The following is a 16494-nucleotide window of genomic DNA, read 5'->3' on the forward strand; positions in this document are numbered from 1 at the left end:
AATGCATTTTGTGTTTAAGCTGAGTAATTTTTCTCAGTCTGCTTCCTGCCCATAGAAGTTTGGAAGTCTAAAAGCCTCTCTATTTTATACTCTCCCTGTCCCTTTCAATTCAAGATGACAAAAAAATTTTGTTTTAAGATTTAAGTATTTATTTGAGAGAGTTACAGACAGAGAGAGGGAGAGACAGAAAGGTCTTCCATCCAGTGGTTCATTCTCCAAATGGCTGCAACGGCTGGAGCTGGGCCGATCCAAAGCCAGGAGCCAGGAGCTTCTTGTGGATCCCGTGTGGGTGCAGAAGTCTAAGCACTTGGGCTGTCTTCCACTGCTTTCCTAGGCCCTAGCAGGGAGCTGGATTGGAAGAAGAGCAGCTAGGACTTAAACTGGTGCCGATATGTGATGCTGGCACTGCAGGCAGAGGCTTAGCTCACTACGCCACAGTGTCAACCCCCACCCCCCGAAATTATTTTTCTAAAAAATGCTGTGAATCTAATCTATGAGTTTAATGGGTGACTTTTCAATTCATTAGACAAAAGTGGCACTTTCTATTTTTGTAAAGATTTATTTTTCAGTTACACAGAGATCTTTGATCTGCTGGTTCATTCTCCTCAAATGACCTCAATGCTTGGGGCTGGGCCTGGGCCAGGGCAAAGCCAGGAGTCAGGAGCTTCAGGTGTAGGGGCCAAAGTACTTGGGCCTTCCTCTATGGCTTTTCCCAGTCACATTAGCAGGGATGTAGATGAGAAGTGGAGCAACTGGGATGTGAACCGGCTTCCATATGAGATGCCATTGTTGCAGGCAGCAGTTTTACCTGTTACGCCACAGTGCCAGCCTCAAAGCAGCACTTACACAAGGATTCGTGTGGAGCCTTCTGTCCTTTGGGCTTCCTGTAACACTTCGGTGTTTTGTTTGAAAGGGTCTAAGAGTCACCACCTTAAATCTCTATTTACTTATTTGAAAGGCAGAGAAAGAGGGAGAGAGAGAGAGAGATCTTCTATCTGCTGATTCACTGCCCAAATGGCTGCAATGACTAGAGCTGAACCAGGCTGAAGCCAGGAACCTGGAGCTCCATCCGGGTCTCCCATGTGATTAGCAGAGGCCCAAGCACTCAAGTATTCTTCCACTGTTTTCCCAGTCACATTAGCGGGGAGCTGGATCAAAGTGGAACTGCTTGGACTCATTGTGCCACAATGCTGGCCTCCTAAATCTCTTTCATGTCTAAACTAGGAGTAGGCACACTGGCCACTAAGCCAAGATTTGTTTTTATATTTTTAAATGGTTGGGAAGAAGAACATGTAACAGATTGTATATGTGGCCCCCATAGCCTAAAATAGTTATCTGATACTATTTATCTGGTCCTTTGCATAAAATGTTTGCCAACCTTTGTTGTAAATAAAGGTTGAATCCTTTATGCTGTATTTCCCTGACACTACCTTGGATTTAATCTTTGCCGGAGGACATTTCTCTTCTTAAAAAAGTATTTATTTTCATTTTATTTTGAAACCTTTTTTTTTTTTTTTTTTTAATTATTGGGGCCAGGGCTGTGGCTTAGTGGGTAAAGCCACTGCCAGTTCGAGTCCTGGCTACTCTACTTCCTTCCGATCCAGCTCTCTGCTGTGATCTGGGAAAGCAGCAGAAGATGGCCTAAATGCTTGGGCCCCTGCACCCGTGTGGGATACCTGGAAGAAGTTTGTGGCTTCTGGTTTAGGATTCGCACAGCTCCAGCTGTTGCTGCCATTTGATGAGTGAACCAGCGGGTGGAAGTCTCTCTGTCTCTCTCTCTCTCTTTGTCTCTCTCTCACTGTCTCTTTGCCTCTCTAACTCTGCCTTTCAAATAAATAAATATTTATTTATTTGAAAGTCAGTTACACACAGAGAGAAGGAGAGGCAGAGAGAGAGAGGTCTTCCATTCACTGGTTCACTCCCCAGTTGGCCACAATGGCCAGAGCTGCGCCAATCCGAAGCCAGGAGCCAGGAGCCTCCTCCGGGTCTCCCACTTGAGTGCGGGGGCCCAAGGACTTGGGCCATCTTCCACTGCTATCCCAGGCCATAGCAGAGAGCTGGATCAGAAGAGGAGCAGCTGGGACTAGAACCAGCACCCTTATGGGATGCCGGCGCTTCAGGCCTGGGTGTTAACCCGCTGTGCCACAGCGCTGGCCCCATCAAATAAATAAATCTTTTTTTTTTTTTTTTTAAAGATTTATTTATTTGAAAGAGTGCCAGAGAGAGGAAGAGACAGAAAGAAGGAGAGGAAGAGAAAGAGAGATCTTCCATCCACTGGTTCACTCCCCAATAGGCTACAACAGCTAAGGCTGAACCAGACCAAAGCCAGGAGCCAGGAACGCCATCTTGGTCTCTCACATGGGTGGCAGGGGCCCAAGCACTTCAGCTGTCTTCCTCTGCTTTTCCAGTTGCATTAGCAGGGAGCTGGATCTGAGGGAGAGCAGCCAGGAAGCGAACAAACACTCTTGATATGGGGTGCCAGCATCGCAAGCGGTGGCTTACCCACTGCACTACAATGAGGGCATTTCTTAATTTGAAAAGTATTTGCTGTATGGGAAGACTGAGAATAAGAACGTTTTATTTTTGGACCTAGCAGTTTCTGGTCCCTTTATTTTCTCTATATTTTGCTTGAAAAATTATGTAATTTGAATGTTGGCATTGTGGCATAAATGGGTTAAGCCTCCGCCAGTTGCAATCCCATATGGGCGCCAGTTCGTCTCCCAGCTGCTCTGCTATGGCCTGGGAAAGCAGACGAATATGGCCTAAGTCCTTGGGCCCCTGCACCCACAGGGGAGACCCAGAAGAATCTCCTGGCTCTTGGCTTTTGGCCTGACCTAGCCCTGGCTGTTGCCGCCATTTAGGGATTGAACCAGTGGATGGAAGATTCTCTCTCTCTCTCTCTCTCTCTCTCTCTCACTGTCTCCTTTAAAAATTTGTTTCAAAGGCAGAGTTACAGAGAGAGGGGGAGAGACAGATTTTCCACCCATTGGGTCACTCCCCAAATGATCATGATTGGGACTGGGCTAGGCCGAAGCCAGGAGCCAAGTTTCATCTGGGTTTCCGATGTGGGTGCTGGGGCCCAAGGTCTTGAATCATTTTCTGCTGGTTTCCCTGGCATATCGGCAGGGAGCTGGCTCAAAGTGTCGCAGCCATGACTCAAACTTGTGCCCACATAGGATGGTAGCATTGTAACCAGCAGCTTATCCTGCTACGCCACAATGCCTGCCCCCCACCCACACCATTTTCTTTTAAACCAAGGGTAAGCAACCTTTTTTGATGAAGTGCTGGATAGTAAATGTTTAAGGCTTTCTGGGCCAATGTTCTCTGGCACACTTAAACCAAATGTAAATTAATAGGTGTGGCTGTGTTCCAATAAAACTTTATTTTTTTTTAAACTTTCATGAATTTTATTTTTTATTAATACAAAGAGAACAGATTTCATGTATTTCATAGATGCAATTCTAATAACAATACTTCCTCCTCCTTCTGTTCCTTTCTTTCAATGTTTGAATAACGTAGTTTCAATTTATAGTCATAGGCTTAATGTTCCACTAAATTTAATGTTCAGCAAGTAAAAAAGTAGAAAGAGCACTGTCCCCTAGGAATATAGACTAGGGCTATAAGCAATAATCAAATCATGAGACATCAATTTAATTCACACATTTTTTTTTTGGTACTCTGTATATTAGCTACCACAAGTCAGAGAAAACATACGATATTTGTCTTTTGGGGCCTGGTTTATTCACTAAGCATAATGGTCTCCATTTTGTTTCATGAAACTTTATTTTAAAAACCAAGAGGCTGAATTTCATCTGTAGACTATAGTTGGCTGATCCTGTGTTAAGTCTTCACAACAGCATTCTTGAAGCTTTTGCTGACAGTTTTCTCAAGGCCCTTCTTATTTTCCCCTGTTGCCTTATTCCAAAGCTAAACATTGTAAATTTTTGTTATGGCAGCAGTCCACTCTGTATACCAAATTGCCCCTTCTAAATTTAGTGGTTTAAAACCAAACTTTTGTTTATATTTTATGCTTCTCATGTTTGACCCAGCTTAGCTAGGAGTTTTTTCTTAGAGTTCACATGATAGCTGGGGCAGGAAGAATTGAGAAGGCTTCCCCACCAGAGTGACTTCTGTAGTTGGAGACAGATGGTAGCTGGGTCTCAAGTCATCCTAACAAAAGATTCCTCTACATGGTGACTGGACTGGGAAGGCCTGACCAGCTGGTGCGCTGGGCCATCTCTGTAACCTGTGAGGCCTTGGTGGATGTCTTATTTGGTGACTTAAGATGCCGATTTGCCTGAGAAAGTGGGGCAGGAGTTTTATCACCTTTGATGACCTAGCTTCAGAGGTTGCTTAGTGTCTGCTGCTGCATTCTCTTCGTAGGTGAAAGAATCAGACTCTACCTTTTGGTGGGAGAAGGAGCACAGAATTTACAAACATGTAAAACACACATGCCCTACTGACTTTGGGAAGCTTGAACAGTGTGACTTTCTCTTCCCTTTTTACTGGGCAGGGAAATGAAAGATTGCCTCTCTGTGAATGTTTAGATGTGGACTTGTCCAGGCTGGTGTTGTGGCCTAGCCAGGTAAGTTGTCGCTTCCCATATAGGAGCAGTAGTTCGAGTCCTGGCTCTTTTGCTTCTGATCCAGCTTCCTGCTAATGCACCTGGGAAGGCAGCAGATGATGACCCAAGAACCAGGGCCCCATGTGGGAGACCAGGATGAAGTTGCCTCCTGGCTTCCACCTGCCCTAGCTTTGGCTGTTGTGGACTTTGGGAAGTGAACCACAGGATGGAAGATCTCTTTCTCTCTCTCTTTTTCACCTTGTCTATCAGAAAGATAAATAAATAAATCTTTAAAAAAAGAATATATTGGAAAAGAATGAGTTTGTCAAGAGCTTTGAAAGGAGACTTCATAGTAACCTCTTTCTTCAGTAGAGGCAGGACTTGGGAGCTTTGGACTGATACTCTTTTTCCTTTTGTATGACAGAAGACATCGTGGAGCTTCTCTCCCAGAAGAACAAACAAAATCAAGCATTTCCGAACCTCTGAAAAATCCTATCATATAGAGATTTGCATGAAACCATAAGTAACATCTTGGTCAGGATTTAAGAGTGGGTGTGTCTGTTTGTCATCCCCACTTTGAGTTGAATTAGGTTAGCTGGCTTTGGAAGAGGGATAGGGAAATTTTGGAAAGGGGATAGGTGATGAAAATCATTTCAGATTTGGAGACTCTCGAGCAGGTGGTATTTGAATGGCATTAGGGAATGGGCTCTCAAGACTGCTGTGTTGCCTGATCCGTCTGAAAAGGCTTTGCTCATTTGATTTAGTGGCCTGGCTCTTTGTTTTTTATTAAGAAAAGTTAGGGGGCGGGTGCTGTGGCATAGTGGGCTAAGCCTCCAACTGGCACAGGCATCCCATACAAGTGCCGGTTCTAGTCCCGGTTGCTCCTTATTCTCTGCTATGGCCTGGGAAAGCAGTAGAAGGTGGTCCAAGTGCAGGTGGTCTCTGCACTTGTGTGGGAGACCCGGAAGAAGCTCCTGGCTCCTGGCTTCAGATCAGCTGAGCTCCGGCCACTTGGGGGAGTGAACTAGCGGATGGAGGACCTCTCTCTCTGTCTCCCTCTCTCTGTAACTCTGCCTCTCAAATAAATAAATAAAATCTTTTTAAAAAAGTCTATATCTTGAAAAAAAAAGTTGGGGCATTTTATGATGTGTCTTAGTAGAGGTTGTATTCTTTCTATTATTTTCCCATTTTGCTTTCTTTACCTTTCTTCCTGGATTTTGTACATTATAAAATATTCAATTTAGATTATCTGATAACTTGAAAAAAGGCTATCACTTAATGGATAGGAAGTAACTGTAGAAATAGCTGCCTGTCCTATTACTATCCCCACTTCTGGGAGGAAGAAATGCTTGTATTTAATTATTTACCTGTTTTAATTTTTCTTGGTATCAAGACCTTGAATCTGGGGTAGAGGGAAAAGCATATTAGCTTTAAATGATGCAGTTTTTTTTCCCAAAGATTTGTTTTTATTTATTTGAAAGGCAGAGTGACAGAGAGAGGGAGAGAACAACAGAAGAGATCTTACATCTGTTGATTCACTTCCCAAATGGCCACAATGGCTGGGGCCAGGCAGAAGCTGGGAGCCTGGAATTCCATTTGGGCATTCCACATGGAAGCAGGGGCCCAAGGACTTGGGCCCCTGTCTGCTGCTTTCCCAGGCACATTAATAGGAAGCTGGCTCTGAAGCAGAGCAGCTAGGACTCAACCCACGAGCTCCAAAATGGGAAGCTGGCATTGTAAGCAATGGCTTAACCCACAGCGCCACAGTGCCATTCCCTCAATTATTTTTTACTTTGTATTTGAAAAATACATTTACAGAGCTTTGATAAAATCCAAACAAACACATGCTAATTTATAATGGTATTAGAACTATGAGAAGAATCACAACAGGAAATTTTGGAATGAGTTCCATTCATAGGAAGGAAAGCAGTGCATAACTGTTGAACTGCTGAAAGTGGGGAGGACTTCTCATGACAGTTGGTTGACTTTGGTTACAGTTTGGAAGAAATGTGGGGATTGGCTTTGTATCCAGTATTCAGCTGTTTGCTTTGGTTTGTCTGTGTTCCTTTTTCCCTCCAGCTGACCCATATTACCACCAAAAGCGGTTGCAGGGGGAAGTAGGGAAAAGAAAGAGTTAACTTTGTAGGCTTTTATATTACTTAACTAATTTCAGCTAGATGAAAATTTATTTTTTAGAATATTTAATACACTGTGTTCATGTTAAGAATTATAATATAGCAGCATGGATTTATGAATGACATGGACAGCAAATTGTTTCCCACTTAAATTGCTCTGTTCATTTTTGGACAAAATGATTACTTGCGAGAGCAATATTTTTCTGACATGTTACACGCCTGAGAGTGGGCCAGCAGGATCTGAATGAATGCTGGTTGTAAGGATGTGGGTGCAGCCTGATTTTGCTGTTTCCTTCCTGAGAGTGTCAGGGGATTAGTTTGATCCTGCATGAGGAAAAAAGCTGCTTTGTGAAACGAGTGATTCTGTAGAGACTAGTGGTATTAGAGATAGTTCTAATTTGGGGCTTAGAATGCCAGAAGGTCTGCACATTGATTTGCCCTTTCCTCTCTGTATAAATGAATTTAAAGTGTGTTGTTGATCTAATGTTGCGTTCATATATTGATTTCTGGCTTGGGCTTTCTTAAACTGTGTATGTATTTTAATTAAGTTAGTTTTTTAAAAAAATATTTAATCATTCTCTATTTTCAGCTGAAACATACTAGTAGAAGAAGGCAGCTACTATTTTGAAAACACAATATTTTATGAATCTGTGTAGATGTGGGCTGCCAAAACTCTTGGATCAGGAAAAGCATTGTTAAATGCAGACTCTTAGTTCAGTATGAAAATGTACCATTTTATTGGTGGCTGGATTAACAAAAGTAGTTTAGACAAAAGATTTTAAGACTTTATGAAATGATGGCACTTCTCAAGATAGTGCTTTACATGGTATATCAAGAGAAAAAGAAGTTCAGAGGACCATTTCAAAAAACTGTTTTGTGAGATACAGCCTCCTTCATAAATGATCAGCTTCAAAAATGAGGGTGCTTTAAGTCCTAAAATTTCACACCTGGGAAGAGATAACATGCAAGTTTTGTCTGGCTTCCCTTAAATATATAGATGGGTGGATAAGTTGTTTCTTGGGGCTGGCACTGTGGTGCATGCAGTGGGTTAAGCTGCCACTTACAACACTGGCACCCCATATTGTATAATGCTGGCATTCCATATTGTGGTGGTACGTGTCCTGGCTGCTCTGCTTCCAATCCATCTCCATGCTAATGCGTGTGGGAAGGCAGCAGATGGTGGCCCAAGTCCTTGGGCATCTGCATGCATGTGGAAGACAGGGATAGAGTTCCTGGCTTTGGCCTGAATCAGACAGTTGCAGCCATTTGGGGAGTGAACCAGCAGATGGAAGGTCTCTCTCTGTCTCTTCCTTTCAGTCACTCTGCCTTTCAAATAAATAATTCTAGGAATAAAAAGAATGCTTGAAATTCACTTATAAGTTGATATAAAATTGGCTTTTTCCAGAAGGACAAGTGATTCCTCCTTCTGTTGGGCAGAATTTATTTTCATATATGTGGCTGTGAATCCTTTGCATTGACTTCAGTTACCTAAGACCTTGAGGAATATAAATCCCATAGGATCAGGTAAGTAGGAAAGGTGTACATTACTCAGTGCCTAGTTTCCACTGAAGGTGCCCAGTGATCTTTCTGGTCCATTTAAGTCTTTCACAGTTTTTCTCTACATTGATTGTAAAAGGTAAAAACAGGCAGGTGTGTAACACAGCAAATAAGATGCTATTTAGGATACCTGCGTCACATATTGGAGCACCTAATTCTGGCTCTGCTGCTTGTTCAGCTTCCTGCTAATGCACTCCCTGGGAAGCAGCAGGTGATGGCTTACTCAGGTTCCTGCCACCCATGTGGGAGATTCAGATAGAGTTCTGGGTTCCTAGCTGTTGTAGGTATTTGAGGAGTGAACCAGCAGATAGAAGTGTGTGCTCCCTCTCTCTCTCTGTCTCTCTGCCTTTCAAATGAATAAAATTTAAAAATAAATATATATATTTTAAAGATTTGTTCATCTATTTGAAAGTCAGAGTTACACAGAGAGAGGAGAACCAGAGAGAGAAAGGTTGGCTCCCCAATTAGCTGCAATGGCCAGAGCTGGGCTGATCCGAAGCCAGGAGCCAGGCGCTTCCTCCAGGTCTCCCACATGGATGCAGGGGCCCAAGGACTTGGGCCATCCTCCACTGCTTTCCCAGACCATAGCAGAGAGCTGGATCAGAATGGAGCAGCTGGGACTTGAACTGGCGCCCATATGGGGTGCAGGCACTGCAGGTGGCGGCTTTACCCGCCATGCCACAGTGCCGGGCCCCTAAAAGTAAATAATTTTAAAAATGACAACATAGGTGGGTCTGGATAATTTTGTGGCAGTAATTCAATGTCTTTTAGCTTTCAGGCCTCTTCTTTTTTGTAAATTAAGTCAGTTTGGAAAACTGAAGAAAATTACTCTTAGTGGCTGTTTTCAAACATTTTGGTCAATATTAGATATTTCCTTGGTTAGTGCTGAAGTTTGAACTATTGACAGATCCTTAAACTACAGCTTGAAAGGTTGGGTCCCAAGTCCTGTAATGCCATCCAGTGCACAGCTGTTTTGTAGATATTAGTTGATAAAGAACAATGTTAGTAATTTGAAGAGAGGGAAAACCCTCTTGCCCTTTATTAGTCCTGTAGATACATTTTTAATTTGTTATGACTTTAATTGACTCTGAATATACCATTAATTTGTCTGACTAACTTTCTGTCTTGCTCCTTCCTTATTTTTCCTTCTCTGTAGACTGTGATCTCTCCTTCCTCTTTCCAAAAGGCATCCCTGTTTGTTGGGGGGACCCCTTTGTCTTGGCCTTGCTGGCACTCTGGTGAATGCCCTGTTTCTTTGATTCCTTTGTTGTCAGACCTCAACAAGCTCAGGAACTTGGTCTCAGCTTTTTCACCACCTGTTCTCATGATAACCCCCTGTGTCCTGATACCCAGTAATTCTCCCTTGAAACGGAGAGAGCACCTTCCCACCCAAGCTCCCACAGGACTTGGAGTGTCGTAAGTATTCAGTGAATACTAGCAGAGTCAGAGAAAAGAGAAACTAAAGTGCCCTGACTGAGAGCCCTCTAATACTTCCGATGTTGGGTTTAAAGAAACCTTGTGAGAAGCTGTCATGCCCAACTTCAGTCTAAATGGATGCTCGGGTACAATCTGGCATTTGTTGTCTTTTGAGCAACTTGTAGTTTATACCAGATTCAGTGAAGAAATTTTGAGCTCTTAGAGGAAGCTTAGCTCTCAAGGCGTATTTATTAGCAAAAGTATTTTTTCTATCAAGACAAATTGACAGTTGTTTTTGCACCCTTCTAGTGTGTTCAGCAGCTGTCTTCTGTGGTCTCTGTTCAGTTTACCAGGCTGTACTGATGTGGGATAACTGTGTGGCCCTTTTGGTTAAGAAGAGCTAAGGTGGCCGGCGCCGCGGCTCACTTGGCTAATCCTCCACCTGCGGTGTCGGCACTCTGGGTTCTAGTCCTGGTCGGGGCGCCGGATTCTGTCCCGGTTGCCCCTCTTCCAGGCCAGCTCTCTGCTGTGGCCCGGGAAGGCTGTGGAGGATGGCCCAAGTGCTTGGGCTCTGCACCTGCATGGGAGACCAGGAGGAAGCAGCTGGCTCCTGGCTTCAGATTGGAGCAGCGCGCCAGCCATAGTGGCCATTTGGGGGGTGAACCAACGGAAGGAAGACCTTTCTCTCTGTCTCTCTCTCTCACTGTCTAACTCTGCCTGTAAAAAAAAAAAAAAAAAAAAAAAAAGGGAAGAATAAGAAGAGCTAAGGTGTCTCCAGAGGCTTTACGTCCAACAATTCTGGCTGTGGTCAGTTTGATTTTTTTTTTTTTAATAGACTTGTTATAGTTACTGTCTTTACTATATCTGCCCAGTAAGATACTATTACTTTGCCAGAGTTATTAGAGCAAGTTTTCTTTGATTATAGAAGTTCTCTTATCCATTATTGTCAGATTTTACATCATTTGCTGTTAATTGGAGAAGTTGGTTGAAGCAGGAAATGAAAAATGATACCTACCTACCATCGCATTTTGTCTCAGCTTAAAACATGTAGATTTGTTCACTTTTTTGATGTATTCAGTATGAGTCTAATGATTTGAGTTCTTCATTTTTTTGGCATTAGTTATTATACCTTGTGATATGTTGCTTGCAACTTCCAATTACAGTTATTTTTAAAGTTTTTTGTGTATTTGAAAGACACAGAGACAGAGGGACTGGGTGGGTAGGGGAGGGACAGATCTCCCCTGCTGGTCCACTCTCCAGATGCTCATGATAGCTGGCACTAGGCCACGTTGAAATCTGGAACCTGGAGCTCAGTCTGGTTGTTTTACATGGGTGGCAGGGACCCAACTACTTGAGCTGTCACCTTTTTGAGAGAGGTCTTTCATCCGTTGCTTTACTCCTCAGATGGCCACAACTGCTGGAGCTGTGCTGATCTGAAGCCAGGAGCTTCTCTTGGTCTCCCATGTGGGTGCAGGGGCCCAAGGACTTAGACTATCTTCTACTGCTGTCCCAGCCCATAGCAGAGAGCTGGATCTGAAGTGAAACAGCTGGGATTCGAACTGGTGCCCATGTGGGATGTCAGCATTGCAGGCTGTGGCTTTACCCACTAAGCCACAGCACTGGCCCCGGCCCATCACCCTCTACCTGCTAGAGTACACATTAGCAGAAAGCTGGAATCTGGAGTGGAGCCAGGACTCGAACCCAGGTACTCCAAGAGGTGATGTGCCTGTTCCAAACAGTGTCTTAACCAGTATACACCCCCCCCCCCTTTTTTTTTTTTTTGACAGGCACAGTTAGTGGGAGAGAGAGACAGAGAGAAAGGTCTTCCTTCCGTTGGTTCACCCCCCCAAATGGCCGCTATGGCCATCGCGCTGCGCCGATCTGAAGCCAGGAGCCAGGTGCTTCCTCCTGGTCTCCCATGCAGGTGCAGGGCCCAAGCACTTGGGCCATCCTTCACAGCCTTCCCGGGCCACAGCAGAGAGCTGGCCTGGAAGAGGAGCAACCGGGACAGAATCTGGCGCCCCTATCAGGACTAGAACCCAGAGTGCCGATGCCGCAGGCGGAGGATTAGCCAAGTGAGCCGTGGCACCGGCCCACACTGTTTCTTAAAAGTGGAATGAAAACTCTAGAGATTTGAAGCAGTAAGGATTTTCAGTTTTATCTCAAGCCTTATGTATTATCTCACCCATACCAAAACTGAGGACAGTTTTAAAAATAATTTGTATTTATTCAGCAGAGCTTTCAACTTAGTTCTCAAAGAAACAACTTTCTTTCATTCCTAGTTCATTAATGTGTTCAGTATTTCACTGCAGTCACATACTTGTAATTATGGACACAACTGGCCTTAAGTAGGTTTGAGAAGACTGCATCAGACTCTTCGTATGTATAGCATAATGAGAGCAGAAGTGCTCTAGTGTTGCCTGTTAGCTACATGTTCAGCTGGGGGTGTCAGTGCTTGCTAGTGCGAGGGGAAAGTATCTATTGAACTGTGAAGATGCGAGATAAAAAGGCATCTTTAGTGGTTTTTTTTGGGGGGGTAATTTTTTTATGTGTAGTATACATACAGAAAGTGGAAAAGTTCTTGAGTGCACAGCTTGATCAGTTTTTACAAAGTGAACATAACCATTACTCAGGTCATGATAATAGAACACTTCTAGGATTCTGGAAGGCTCCCTATGCCCAGACTCAGAGGCTGTCACCCCACACTACTCTGACTGTTATCACCACAGATTAATTTTGGTCACTTATGAAATTCATATAAATGGAAACATGTGGTAAGTGCTCTTTTGTGCCTGGTATTTTTGATCAGTGTTACTTTTGAAATACACCTGTTTTGGGTGAGTTGCTGATTATTTTTCATTGCTGTATCATATTCTATTGCTTGAATATCCTGCAACTTACATATCCATCCTGTCAGTGTTGTGTACGTTTGTCTCTGGTTTTGGACACTTACAAATGCTGCTGTTGGAAACATTCTTGTACATGTCTTCTGTGTATTTGTACATGCATCTTTGTTGAGGATTTATTTAGGAGTAGACTGTTGGTCTCTATGCTTGCGTTCAGCTTTCTTAAATTTTGCTAAGTGGATTTTTATACTTGCATTAGCAATATGTGGGAATTCATAGCCACTGTGACCCTTTTAAAATTATTTATTTAATAGAGACAGAGAAACAAAGAGAGAACCTATTTGCTGGGTCATGCTCCAAATGCCCACAGTGGCTAGGTGCTAGGCTGGGTCAGGCTAAAGCCGGGAATCAGCAGCTCAAGCCAGGTCTCCAGTGTAGGTGTCAGGAACCCAATCACATGAGCTATTATCACCATTGCTTCCCAGGGACTGCATTAGCAGGAAGCTGGATTCGGGAGCTGGAGTCAGGTGTGGAACTCAGGCACTGTGGTATGGAACATGGGTGTCCTAACTGCTAGACTGGACACCCACTCCTCCATCCTTTTTGAGACTGAATATATTCCACCTTCCATTTTTTTTAAACACAAGTATGGGTGCTTAGTAGATTCATGTGAAATGCTAATTAATTGATCAGCTACATTTTTTGGGGAAAGATTTTATTTATTTACGTTGTGAGTTAAGGTTACAGACAGAGGGAGAGATAGGGAGAAAGGTCTTCCATCCGCTGGTTCACTCTCCAGAAGGCTGCAACAGCTAGAGCTGGACCAGTCTGAAGCCAGGAGCCAGGAGCTTTAGCTGTGTCTCCCACACAGGTACAGGGGCCCAATTGCTTGGGCCATCTTCCACTGCTTTTCCAGACCATAGCATGGAGCTGGATTGGAAGAGCAGCAACCAGGACTAGAACCCATGCCCATATGGCAGAGGATTAACCTGCTGAGCCAGAGCGCTGGCCCCATTAATTTTTTAAGTAACAGAAATTAGAAATTGCTATTTATATATGTATGGAATCTTCCTTTATGTATAAATCAGTGAGTAAAGTGGGTTTTTTTTGTTGTTGTTGTTGTTGTTTTAGATTTATTTGGGAGGCCAGAGTTGTGGCACAGCTGGATGAGCCGCTGCCTGCAGTGCCAGCATCCCATGTGAGTGCTGGTTCAAGTCCCAGCTGCTCCACTTCCAATACAGCTCCTTGCTAATGTGCCTGGGAAAGCAGTGGAGGATTGTCCAAGGGCTTGGGCCCCTGTACACAAATGGGAGACCTGGAAGAAGATTTTGGCTCCTGGCTTCAGCCTGGCACAGCTCTGGCTGTTGTGGCCATTTGAGGAGTGAAACAGCAGATAGAAGATCTTTCACTCTCTGTAACTCTACCTTTCAAATAAATAAAATGAATCTTAAATAAAAACAAAAAAGTTTTGTTTATTTCAAAGAGTTACAGAGAGAGAAGGAGAGAGAATCTTCCATCTGCTAGTTCACTCCCCGGAGTGAACTTCTCCCTAGTTTTCATGTGAGTAACAGGGCCTCAAGTACTTGGACCGTCTTCCAGTGCTTTCCTAAGCTATTATTAGTAGGGAGCTGGATTGGAAGTGGAGCAGCCAGGACTAGCACCCATATAGGGTGCCAGCTTCACAGGCATCAGCTTTATGTGCTAAGCCACAATACTGGCCCCAGTAAGATTGTTCTTAATTGCCTTGTTTTGTTTTTGCCTAATAGCTACCTCCATTCCCTTGGGCTGCTTGCCCATCTGAGCTCCTATGTGGTAGAAGGAATGGACTTTGTATGAATATGTGCGGGTGTGCGTGCTGTGGGGGTGGGGATGAAATGATCACTGTTGCTTAAATTTGGCTTGATTGGGTTTGGGTTATAGCCACCTGCTTGAGAAGGCGGGTACAGATAACCCTAACCATTGAGCTAGCTGTGAAATAGGAGACAGCAGGTATGTTTGCCTACTCTGTTCCTTTTGAGCCCCCAGCTGCTTCTGATGATTAATGCTAAGCAATCTGTAGCTGGCAGGGGGCCTGTGCCTTTTAATAATAGTGAGGAGGAATTGTGGTATCAAATGGCTTCTGTTTTTCCCCTTAGGATGTATTCTGAATTTCCAGAAAATATATGTTGTTCCAATTTGAGTTTTTATTAAATAGTAATTTATTGGTTTTTCTAAATGAAGTCTTAATTTTCCAAAATAAAATATATGGCAATCAATTCTTACAGTTATGGGGGAAAGTTTTTAGATTACAGTAAAGTTAGTGCCAATGAATAAAAGCATTTGTTGGCACAGCAGACTTCTGAGAAGATTTCAGGTTCATCTTTTAAAATGAAGTTTTATTTATTTGAAAGACACAGTGACAGGAAGGTGTTTGTTATGTGTGGGCAGGGTGGGAGAGCTCATGTCTGCTGGTTCACTTCCCAGGTGCCCACAATGGAGGCTGGGTCAGGCTGTGATCTCTTGTGTGAGTGGTGGGAGCCCAGCTACTTGGCCTCCCAGGTGCATCAGCCGGAAGCAGGCTGGAAGCAGAAGCGGGGCTTCCTCCCAAGCACTCCTCATATGGCATGAGGCATCCACAATGGCAGCTTACATATGTGGGCTGAGTGCCACATGCCTGTCCTCAGATTCATCTTTTTGACCGAGAAGATCACCTTTTTTTTTTAAATCTCTAATTCTTTTTTAGAATATATCAGTGCTTTACCTTGTATCTATCTCCTTTTGCATATTCTTTTTGTAAAGTTAATTAGAATGGTCTGATATTATGGAATAAGCTTCTAGTGACTTTCTGACTTTTTTTGTTTGTTTGTTTTAAGATTTATTTGCTTATTTGAAAGGCAGAGTTGCAGAGAAAGAGATCTTCGTCTGCTGGTTGACTTCCCAGATAGCCACAATGACCCGGGCTGGGCCAGGCTGAAGCCAGGAGCTCCATCCAGTTCTCCCACATGGGTGGCAGGGGCCCAAACATCAGGCCATTAGCAGGGACTTGGATTGGAAGTGGAGCAGCCAGGACCTGAACCAGCACCCATATGAGATGTGGGTGTTGGCAGGCAGCAGCTTTACCTGTTACGCTGCAGCAATGGTTATTAATGCTTTTTCATATATTTGGCTTGCAGGTCTTTTAACTCAATTCTTGGGCTGCCTTTCCAACACTATTGATTCTTTCCTTTGATGGAGGGAAGTTTTAAAGTTTAATGTTCTATTTGTTTTTTTTTTTTTTTCTCGTGTTGTTGGTGTCATATCCAAGAAATCATGACCAAATCCAATGCTGTGAAACTTTCCCCCTGTTTTCTTCCTGGAACGTTATCCTTTTGAGGTGATTTTCTTACATATGATGTAAAGTAAGAGTCAGCTTTGCTCTTTTGTGAGGAGATGATCCTGCCCCCACTGAGTGGTCTTGATACTTTTGTTGAAGATCTTTTTTAATTTTTTAAATTATTTGAGAGGCAGAAAGATCTTCCATCTGCTGGTTCACTCCCAAAATGGCTGCACCAGTTGGGGCAGGCCCAGGCCGAAGCCAGGAGTCTAGAACTCGATCTGGGACTCCCACATGAGTGGCAGAGGAATGCAAGTACTTGGACCATTATCTGCTGCCACCCAAGTGTATTAGCAGGAAGCTGGTTCAGAAGTGGAGCAGCCAGGACTTGAACCTGTTCCCCATGTGGATATCCCAGGCAGCATGTTATGCACTACAGCATGCTGCCTGTCCTCTTTCTATAAACTGAACTACATAACTCAGTACCAGATGTTGGCACAGTTTGGCTCAGCTGCTGTCTCAGTGTTACAAGGCAGAAATCATGGTGTTGGTAGGGCTGTGTTCCTTTTTTTTATTTTTATTTATTTATTTTGACAGGCAGAGTGGACAGTGAGAGAGAGAGACAGAGAGAAAGGTCTTCCTTTTGCCATTGGTTCACCCTCCAATGGCTGCCGCGGCCGGCAC

General features: G+C 43.7%; 1 protein-coding gene across 12 annotated transcripts in view; it reads left to right on the plus strand.

The window, feature by feature from the left end:
• Positions 1-16494, plus strand: part of SPATS2 (spermatogenesis associated serine rich 2) — a 137625-nt gene that overhangs the window by 41586 nt on the left and 79545 nt on the right. The window contains exon 3 of one of the 12 annotated variants that reach the window (XM_089308286.1): positions 9531-9672. The exons of the other annotated variants lie outside the window; for them this stretch is intronic. The gene's annotated coding sequence lies outside the window, so the exon portion shown is untranslated. The remainder of the gene's footprint in view (positions 1-9530; positions 9673-16494) is intronic. 12 annotated transcript variants of the gene reach the window in all.

Source organism: Oryctolagus cuniculus, chromosome 11 (assembly GCF_051225735.1).
Source record: "Oryctolagus cuniculus isolate XC-2025 breed Fujian yellow rabbit chromosome 11, ASM5122573v1, whole genome shotgun sequence".
NCBI lineage: Eukaryota > Metazoa > Chordata > Mammalia > Lagomorpha > Leporidae > Oryctolagus > Oryctolagus cuniculus.